The sequence below is a fragment of the Schistocerca gregaria genome, chromosome 8 (assembly GCF_023897955.1).
Source record: "Schistocerca gregaria isolate iqSchGreg1 chromosome 8, iqSchGreg1.2, whole genome shotgun sequence".
In the NCBI taxonomy this organism is placed as follows: Eukaryota; Metazoa; Arthropoda; class Insecta; order Orthoptera; family Acrididae; genus Schistocerca; species Schistocerca gregaria.
In genome coordinates this window covers 26,122,415-26,132,905 of record NC_064927.1, presented here as the reverse complement: position 1 = coordinate 26,132,905, position 10,491 = coordinate 26,122,415, and the positions used below count along the sequence as shown (strand labels likewise).

At 46.2% G+C, this 10,491-nt stretch overlaps 1 non-coding gene across 1 annotated transcript; it reads right to left on the bottom strand.

The window, feature by feature from the left end:
* Window positions 1-6,380: 6,380 nt before the first annotated feature.
* On the bottom strand, window positions 6,381-6,452 carry Trnai-aau (transfer RNA isoleucine (anticodon AAU)). The gene has a single exon. It is a non-coding gene; the product is annotated as a tRNA-Ile (tRNA).
* Between the last annotated feature and the right edge of the window lie 4,039 nt (window positions 6,453-10,491).

Genomic DNA, 10,491 nt, shown 5'->3' with positions numbered 1-10,491 from the left:
TCGCCGCATTTGCTACGATTGCCATTTGCTACTTCTGCAGAAGCGGCGGCGGCGGCGACGACGACGACGACGACGACGACGAATATCGCGGGAGGCTCTGAGATATGTGAGAAATACATCTATAAAATGTAATTCAGACTGCCTCGTCCTACCTTATGCTGTACCGCTTTGGCAAATGCTTTATCTGCGCCATTTGCCTTAATCGCATCTGAGAGTAATTCTTAAAAAAACGCCTGTCGCTAATTGTTCGTCATCACAGGTACTGTTTGCTATACGGCCACGACGCGCAACTGATTTCCAAAATTCATCTTTCTCCTGTGAGAATGGAACTTACGACCCCTGGTTTATTAGACCAGTGCTCTACCACTGAGCTAAAGAGGCGCGGCCTATCGGTACTCTTGGGTACTTCGTCCTTAAGGTCGTCTGCATCATCAGACTTTAGCTGACAACACTTCATATTACCGGCTAATATTTGCAGCTATGGCGACAAATTACTGCTTGGCTACACATCTGACACGTAACCGATGTGCTCTCCAAACAACAACACTTGCATTTCAGAACATGTCTTTCACACATGTCTACAAAATCACCTTCACCTTCAAATACAGCTTCCTTGCGACTGACAGAGACGTAGGCAAAGTTTAAAGTTGCTATTTCCATTAAATCTCGTTAATCAGAAAAACGGTAATTTACACCTGCAGCGGAACAAAATTCCGTTCCGCCCAGCGTCTGGCTCGAACCCACGACCCTGGGATTAAGAGTCTGACGCTCTACCGACTGAGCTAGCCGGTTACCTCGGTGAATACCTGCCGGGTAGCACGTCACACAGTACTCGTTTGGGTTGGGTGGTCCCATACAGAATCTCTCCATGATGCCTAATGTTTTCCTAACGTCACACTCCTCACGTACTTCACTTTTATGTCATAATCATTTCTGAGAGGTAAAGAAATTGCATGACAACATGCAGAGCTAGTGGTGTCAAAATTAACACACATACTTTATGTGACTCAAAAGCCGAACGAGTTACTTTCCGACGTTGTTTTAGATGTGCAAGTGATAGTCAAAACTCGCTGTGTCGGCACTCTGCCGACCATTTCGCTAGTTAACACCGGTCTTGTTGTGTGTGTTTCAAGCTCAAGAGCATCTCCAAGCAAAAAATGGTCAACAGCAACATTCAGACGGTTTCGTACTGCTCAATTGCTACATTAAAACGTTATGTTTCTTTTTCAGAACTGGAAAAACACAAGTGTGACAGCATTCGAACCTGTAATCTTCAGATCCGAAGTCCTACGCCTTATCCATTAGGCCACACGGTCACTGACGACCAACATTTACATGTATACGACTCATCTCGAAACGCTCACACCCCTGAGGATTTGCGTTTTCGTTCTACACAGCCGCTGCCCCTTGCTCTTTCCCACCCATTCGTTACATTCAACCTCTGACGTGACCGACCAAATATAGACTGAGAAACAAGACCACACACTTTGTGCATTCGGAATCGAAGGCAGGGCGACCCTCGCCGCATTTGCTACGATTGCCATTTGCTACTTCTGCAGAAGCGGCGGCGGCGGCGGCGACGACGACGACGACGACGACGACGAATATCGCGAGAGGCTCTGAGATATGTGAGAAATACATCTATAAAATGTAATTCAGACTGCCTCGTCCCACCTTATGCTGTACCGCTTTGGCAAATGCTTTATCTGCGCCATGCGCCTTAATCGCTTCTGAGACTGATTCTTAGAAAAACGCCTGTCGCTAATTGTTCGTCATCACAGGTACTGTTTGCTATACGGCCACGACGCGCAACTGATTTCCAAAATTCATCTTTCTCCTGTGAGAATAGAACTTACGACTCCTGGTTTATTAGACCAGTGCTGTACCACTGAGCTAAGGAGGCGCGGCCTAGCGGTACTGTTGGGTACTTCGTCCTTACGGTCGTCTGCATCATCAGACTTTAGCTGACAACACTTCATATTACCGGCTAATATTTGCAGCTATGGCGACAAATTACTGCTTGGCTACACATCTGACACGTAACCGATGTGCTCTCCAAACAACAACACTTGCATTTCAGAACATGTCTTTCACACATGTCTACAAAATCACCTTCACCTTCAAATACAGCTTCCTTGCGACTGACAGAGATGTAGGCAAAGTTTAAAGTTGCTATTTCCATTAAATCTCGTTAATCAGAAAAACGGTAATTTACACCTGCAGCGGAACAAAATTCCGTTCCGCCCAGCGTCTGGCTCGAACCCACAACCCTGGGATTATGAGTCTGACGCTCTACCGACTGAGCTAGCCGGCTACCTCGGTGAATACCTGCCGGGTAGCACGTCACACAGTACTCGTTTGGGTTGGGTGGTCCCATACAGAATCTCTCCATGATGCCTAATGTTTTCCTAACGTCACACTCGTCACGTACTTCACTTTTATGTCATAATCCTTTCTGAGAGGTAAAGAAATTGCATGACAACATGCAGAGCTAGTGGCGTCAAAATTAACACACATACTTTATGTGACTCAAAAGCCGAACGAGTTACTTTCCGACGTTGTTTTAGATGTGCAAGTGATAGTCAAAACTCGCTGTGTCGGCACTCTGCCGACCATTTCGATAGTTAACACCGGTCTTGTTGTGTGTGTTTCAAGCTCAAGAGCATCTCCAAGCAAAAAATGGTCAACAGCAACATTCAGACGGTTTCGTACTGCTCAATTGCTACATTAAAACGTTATGTTTCTTTTTCAGAACTGGAAAAACACAAGCGTGACAGCATTCGAACCTGTAATCTTCAGTTCCGAACTCCTACGCCTTATCCATTAGGCCACACGGTCACTGACGACCAACATTTACATGTATACGACTCATCTCGAAACGCTCACACCCTTGAGGATTTGTGTTTTTGTTCTACACGGCCGCTGCCCCTTGCTCTATCCCACCCATTCGTTACATTCAACCTCTGACGTGACCGACCAAATATAGACTGAGAAACAAGACCACACACTTTGTGCATTCGGAATCGAAGGCAGGGCGTCCCTCGCCGCATTTGCTACGATTGCCATTTGCTACTTCTGCAGAAGCGACGGCGGCGGCGACGACGACGACGACGACGACGACGACGACGAATATCGCGAGAGGCTCTGAGATATGTGAGAAATACATCTATAAAATGTAATTCAGACTGCCTCGTCCCACCTTATGCTGTACCGCTTTGGCAAATGCTTTATCTGCGCCATTCGCCTTAATCGCATCTGAGAGTGATTCTTAAAAAAACGCCTGTCGCTAATTGTTCGTCATCACAGGTACTGTTTGCTATACGGCCACGACGCGCAACTGATTTCCAAAATTCATCTTTCTCCTGTGAGGATGGAACTTACGACCATTGGTTTATTAGACCAGTGCTCTACCACTGAGCTAAAGAGGCGCGGCCTAGCGGTACTCTTGGGTACTTCGTCCTTACGGTCGTCTGCATCATCAGACTTTAGCTGACAACACTTCATATTACCGGCTAATATTTGCAGCTATGGCGACAAATTACTGCTTGGCTACACATCTGACACGTAACCGATGTGCTCTCCAAACAACAACACTTGCATTTCAGAACATGTCTTTCACACATGTCTACAAAATCACCTTCACCTTCAAATACAGCTTCCTTGCGACTGACAGAGACGTAGGCAAAGTTTAAAGTTGCTATTTCCATTAAATCTCGTTAATCAGAAAAACGGTAATTTACACCTGCAGCGGAACAAAATTCCGTTCCGCCCAGCGTCTGGCTCGAACCCACGACCCTGGGATTAAGAGTCTGACGCTCTACCGACTGAGCTAGCCGGTTACCTCGGTGTATACCTGCCGGGTAGCACGTCACACAGTACTCGTTTGGGTTGGGTGGTCCCATACAGAATCTCTCCATGATGCCTAATGTTTTCCTAACGTCACACTCGTCACGTACTTCACTTTTATGTCATAATCATTTCTGAGAGGTAAAGAAATTGCATGACAACATGCAGAGCTAGTGGTGTCAAAATTAACACACATACTTTATGTGACTCAAAAGCCGAACGAGTTACTTTCCGACGTTGTTTTAGATGTGCAAGTGATAGTCAAAACTCGCTGTGTCGGCACTCTGCCGACCATTTCGCTAGTTAACACCGGTCTTGTTGTGTGTGTTTCAAGCTCAAGAGCATCTCCAAGCAAAAAATGGTCAGCAGCAACATTCAGACGGTTTCGTACTGCTCAATTGCTACATTAAAACGTTATGTTTCTTTTTCAGAACTGGAAAAACACAAGTGTGACAGCATTCGAACCTGTAATCTTCAGATCCGAAGTCCTACGCCTTATCCATTAGGCCACACGGTCACTGACGACCAACATTTACATGTATACGACTCATCTCGAAACGCTCACACCCCTGAGGATTTGCGTTTTCGTTCTACACAGCCGCTGCCCCTTGCTCTTTCCCACCCATTCGTTACATTCAACCTCTGACGTGACCGACCAAATATAGACTGAGAAACAAGACCACACACTTTGTGCATTCGGAATCGAAGGCAGGGCGACCCTCGCCGCATTTGCTACGATTGCCATTTGCTACTTCTGCAGAAGCGGCGGCGGCGGCGGCGACGACGACGACGACGACGACGAATATCGCGAGAGGCTCTGAGATATGTGAGAAATACATCTATAAAATGTAATTCAGACTGCCTCGTCCCACCTTATGCTGTACCGCTTTGGCAAATGCTTTATCTGCGCCATTCGCCTTAATCGCTTCTGAGACTGATTCTTAGAAAAACGCCTGTCGCTAATTGTTCGTCATCACAGGTACTGTTTGCTATACGGCCACGACGCGCAACTGATTTCCAAAATTCATCTTTCTCCTGTGAGAATAGAACTTACGACTCCTGGTTTATTAGACCAGTGCTGTACCACTGAGCTAAGGAGGCGCGGCCTAGCGGTACTGTTGGGTACTTCGTCCTTACGGTCGTCTGCATCATCAGACTTTAGCTGACAACACTTCATATTACTGGCTAATATTTGCAGCTATGGCGACAAATTACTGCTTGGCTACACATCTGACACGTAACCGATGTGCTCTCCAAACAACAACACTTGCATTTCAGAACATGTCTTTCACACATGTCTACAAAATCACCTTCACCTTCAAATACAGCTTCCTTGCGACTGACAGAGATGTAGGCAAAGTTTAAAGTTGCTATTTCCATTAAATCTCGTTAATCAGAAAAACGGTAATTTACACCTGCAGCGGAACAAAATTCCGTTCCACCCAGCGTCTGGCTCGAACCCACGACCCTGGGATTTTGAGTCTGACGCTCTACCGACTGAGCTAGCCGGCTACCTCGGTGAATACCTGCCGGGTAGCACGTCACACAGTACTCGTTTGGGTTGGGTGGTCCCATACAGAATCTCTCCATGATGCCTAATGTTTTCCTAACGTCACACTCGTCACGTACTTCACTTTTATGTCATAATCCTTTCTGAGAGGTAAAGAAATTGCATGACAACATGCAGAGCTAGTGGCGTCAAAATTAACACACATACTTTATGTGACTCAAAAGCCGAACGAGTTACTTTCCGACGTTGTTTTAGATGTGCAAGTGATAGTCAAAACTCGCTGTGTCGGCACTCTGCCGACCATTTCGATAGTTAACACCGGTCTTGTTGTGTGTGTTTCAAGCTCAAGAGCATCTCCAAGCAAAAAATGGTCAACAGCAACATTCAGACGGTTTCGTACTGCTCAATTGCTACATTAAAACGTTATGTTTCTTTTTCAGAACTGGAAAAACACAAGCGTGACAGCATTCGAACCTGTAATCTTCAGTTCCGAACTCCTACGCCTTATCCATTAGGCCACACGGTCACTGACGACCAACATTTACATGTATACGACTCATCTCGAAACGCTCACACCCTTGAGGATTTGTGTTTTTGTTCTACACGGCCGCTGCCCCTTGCTCTATCCCACCCATTCGTTACATTCAACCTCTGACGTGACCGACCAAATATAGACTGAGAAACAAGACCACACACTTTGTGCATTCGGAATCGAAGGCAGGGCGTCCCTCGCCGCATTTGCTACGATTGCCATTTGCTACTTCTGCAGAAGCGACGGCGGCGGCGACGACGACGACGACGACGACGACGACGACGAATATCGCGAGAGGCTCTGAGATATGTGAGAAATACACTGCCTCGTCCCACCTTATGCTGTACCGCTTTGGCAAATGCTTTATCTGCGCCATTCGCCTTAATCGCATCAGAGAGTGATTCTTAAAAAAACGCCTGTCGCTAATTGTTCGTCATCACAGGTACTGTTTGCTATACGGCCACGACGCGCAACTGATTTCCAAAATTCATCTTTCTCCTGTGAGGATGGAACTTACGACCACTGGTTTATTAGACCAGTGCTCTACCACTGAGCTAAAGAGGCGCGGCCTAGCGGTACTCTTGGGTACTTCGTCCTTACGGTCGTCTGCATCATCAGACTTTAGCTGACAACACTTCATATTACCGGCTAATATTTGCAGCTATGGCGACAAATTACTGCTTGGCTACACATCTGACACGTAACCGATGTGCTCTCCAAACAACAACACTTGCATTTCAGAACATGTCTTTCACACATGTCTACAAAATCACCTTCACCTTCAAATACAGCTTCCTTGCGACTGACAGAGACGTAGGCAAAGTTTAAAGTTGCTATTTCCATTAAATCTCGTTAATCAGAAAAACGGTAATTTACACCTGCAGCGGAACAAAATTCCGTTCCGCCCAGCGTCTGGCTCGAACCGACGACCCTGGGAATAAGAGTCTGACGCTCTACCGACTGAGCTAGCCGGTTACCTCGGTGAATACCTGCCGGGTAGCACGTCACACAGTACTCGTTTGGGTTGGGTGGTCCCATACAGAATCTCTCCATGATGCCTAATGTTTTCCTAACGTCACACTCGTCACGTACTTCACTTTTATGTCATAATCATTTCTGAGAGGTAAAGAAATTGCATGACAACATGCAGAGCTAGTGGTGTCAAAATTAACACACATACTTTATGTGACTCAAAAGCCGAACGAGTTACTTTCCGACGTTGTTTTAGATGTGCAAGTGATAGTCAAAACTCGCTGTGTCGGCACTCTGCCGACCATTTCGCTAGTTAACACCGGTCTTGATGTGTGTGTTTCAAGCTCAAGAGCATCTCCAAGCAAAAAATGGTCAACAGCAACATTCAGACGGTTTCGTACTGCTCAATTGCTACATTAAAACGTTATGTTTCTTTTTCAGAACTGGAAAAACACAAGTGTGACAGCATTCGAACCTGTAATCTTCATATCCGAAGTCCTACGCCTTATCCATTAGGCCACACGGTCACTGACGACCAACATTTACATGTATACGACTCATCTCGAAACGCTCACACCCCTGAGGATTTGCGTTTTCGTTCTACACAGCCGCTGCCCCTTGCTCTTTCCCACCCATTCGTTACATTCAACCTCTGACGTGACCGACCAAATATAGACTGAGAAACAAGACCACACACTTTGTGCATTCGGAATCGAAGGCAGGGCGTCCCTCGCCGCATTTGCTACGATTGCCATTTGCTACTTCTGCAGAAGAGCTGGCGGTGGCGCCGCCGACGACGACGACGACGACGAATATCGCGAGAGGCTCTGAGATATGTGAGAAATACATCTATAAAATGTAATTCAGACTGCCTCGTTCCTACCTTATGCTGTACCGCTTTGGCAAATGCTTTATCTGCGCCATTTGCCTTAATCGCATCTGAGAGTAATTCTTAAAAAAACGCCTGTCGCTAATTGTTCGTCATCACAGGTACTGTTTGCTATACGGCCACGACGCGCAACTGATTTCCAAAATTCATCTTTCTCCTGTGAGAATGGAACTTACGACCACTGGTTTATTAGACCAGTGCTCTACCACTGAGCTAAAGACGCGCGGCCTAGCGGTACTCTTGGGTACTTCGTCCTTACGGTCGTCTGCATCATCAGACTTTAGCTGACAACACTTCATATTACCGGCTAATATTTGCAGCTATGGCGACAAATTACTGCTTGGCTACACATCTGACACGTAACTGATGTGCTCTCCAAACAACAACACTTGCATTTCAGAACATGTCTTTCACACATGTCTACAAAATCACCTTCACCTTCAAATACAGCTTCCTTGCGACTGACAGAGATGTAGGCAAAGTTTAAAGTTGCTATTTCCATTAAATCTCGTTAATCAGAAAAACGGTAATTTACACCTGCAGCGGAACAAAATTCCGTTCCGCCCAGCGTCTGGCTCGAACCCACGACCCTGGGATTATGAGTCTGACGCTCTACCGACTGAGCTAGCCGGCTACCTCGGTGAATACCTGCCGGGTAGCACGTCACACAGTACTCGTTTGGGTTGGGTGGTCCCATACAGAATCTCTCCATGATGCCTAATGTTTTCCTAACGTCACACTCGTCACGTACTTCACTTTTATGTCATAATCCTTTCTGAGAGGTAAAGAAATTGCATGACAACATGCAGAGCTAGTGGCGTCAAAATTAACACACATACTTTATGTGACTCAAAAGCCGAACGAGTTACTTTCCGACGTTGTTTTAGATGTGCAAGTGATAGTCAAAACTCGCTGTGTCGGCACTCTGCCGACCATTTCGATAGTTAACACCGGTCTTGTTGTGTGTGTTTCAAGCTCAAGAGCATCTCCAAGCAAAAAATGGTCAACAGCAACATTCAGACGGTTTCGTACTGCTCAATTGCTACATTAAAACGTTATGTTTCTTTTTCAGAACTGGAAAAACACAAGCGTGACAGCATTCGAACCTGTAATCTTCAGATCCGAAGTCCTACGCCTTATCCATTAGGCCACACGGTCACTGACGACCAACATTTACATGTATACGACTCATCTCGAAACGCTCACACCCTTGAGGATTTGTGTTTTTGTTCTACACAGCCGCTGCCCCTTGCTCTTTCCCACCCATTCGTTACATTCAACCTCTGACGTGACCGACCAAATATAGACTGAGAAACAAGACCACACACTTTGTGCATTCGGAATCGAAGGCAGGGCGTCCCTCGCCGCATTTGCTACGATTGCCATTTGCTACTTCTGCAGAAGCGGCGGCGGCGACGACGACGACGACGACGACGACGACGACGACGACGAATATCGCGAGAGGCTCTGAGATATGTGAGAAATACATCTATAAAATGTAATTCAGACTGCCTCGTCCTACCTTATGCTGTACCGCTTTGGCAAATGCTTTATCTGCGCCATTCGCCTTAATCGCATCTGAGAGTGATTCTTAAAAAAACGCCTGTCGCTAATTGTTCGTCATCACAGGTACTGTTTGCTATACGGCCACGACGCGCAACTGATTTCCAAAATTCATCTTTCTCCTGTGAGGATGGAACTTACGACCACTGGTTTATTAGACCAGTGCTCTACCACTGAGCTAAAGACGCGCGGCCTAGCGGTACTCTTGGGTACTTCGTCCTTACGGTCGTCTGCATCATCAGACTTTAGCTGACAACACTTCATATTACCGGCTAATATTTGCAGCTATGGCGACAAATTACTGCTTGGCTACACATCTGACACGTAACCGATGTGCTCTCCAAACAACAACACTTGCATTTCAGAACATGTCTTTCACACATGTCTACAAAATCACCTTCACCTTCAAATACAGCTTCCTTGCGACTGACAGAGACGTAGGCAAAGTCTAAAGTTGCTATTTCCATTAAATCTCGTTAATCAGAAAAACGGTAATTTACACCTGCAGCGGAACAAAATTCCGTTCCGCCCAGGGTCTGGCTCGAACCCACGACCCTGGGATTAAGAGTCTGACGCTCTACCGACTGAGCTAGCCGGTTACCTCGGTGAATACCTGCCGGGTAGCACGTCACACAGTACTCGTTTGGGTTGGGTGGTCCCATACAGAATCTTTCCATGATGCCTAATGTTTTCCTAACGTCACACTCGTCACGTACTTCACTTTTATGTCATAATCATTTCTGAGAGGTAAAGAAATTGCATGACAACATGCAGAGCTAGTGGTGTCAAAATTAACACACATACTTTATGTGACTCAAAAGCCGAACGAGTTACTTTCCGACGTTGTTTTAGATGTGCAAGTGATAGTCAAAACTCGCTGTGTCGGCACTCTGCCGACCATTTCGCTAGTTAACACCGGTCTTGTTGTGTGTGTTTCAAGCTCAAGAGCATCTCCAAGCAAAAAATGGTCAACAGCAACATTCAGACGGTTTCGTACTGCTCAATTGCTACATTAAAACGATATGTTTCTTTTTCAGAACTGGAAAAACACAAGCGTGACAGCATTCGAACCTGTAATCTTCAGATCCGAAGTCCGACGCCTTATCCATTAGGCCACACGGTCACTGACGACAAACATTTACATGTATACGACTCATCTCGAAACGCTCACACCCCTGA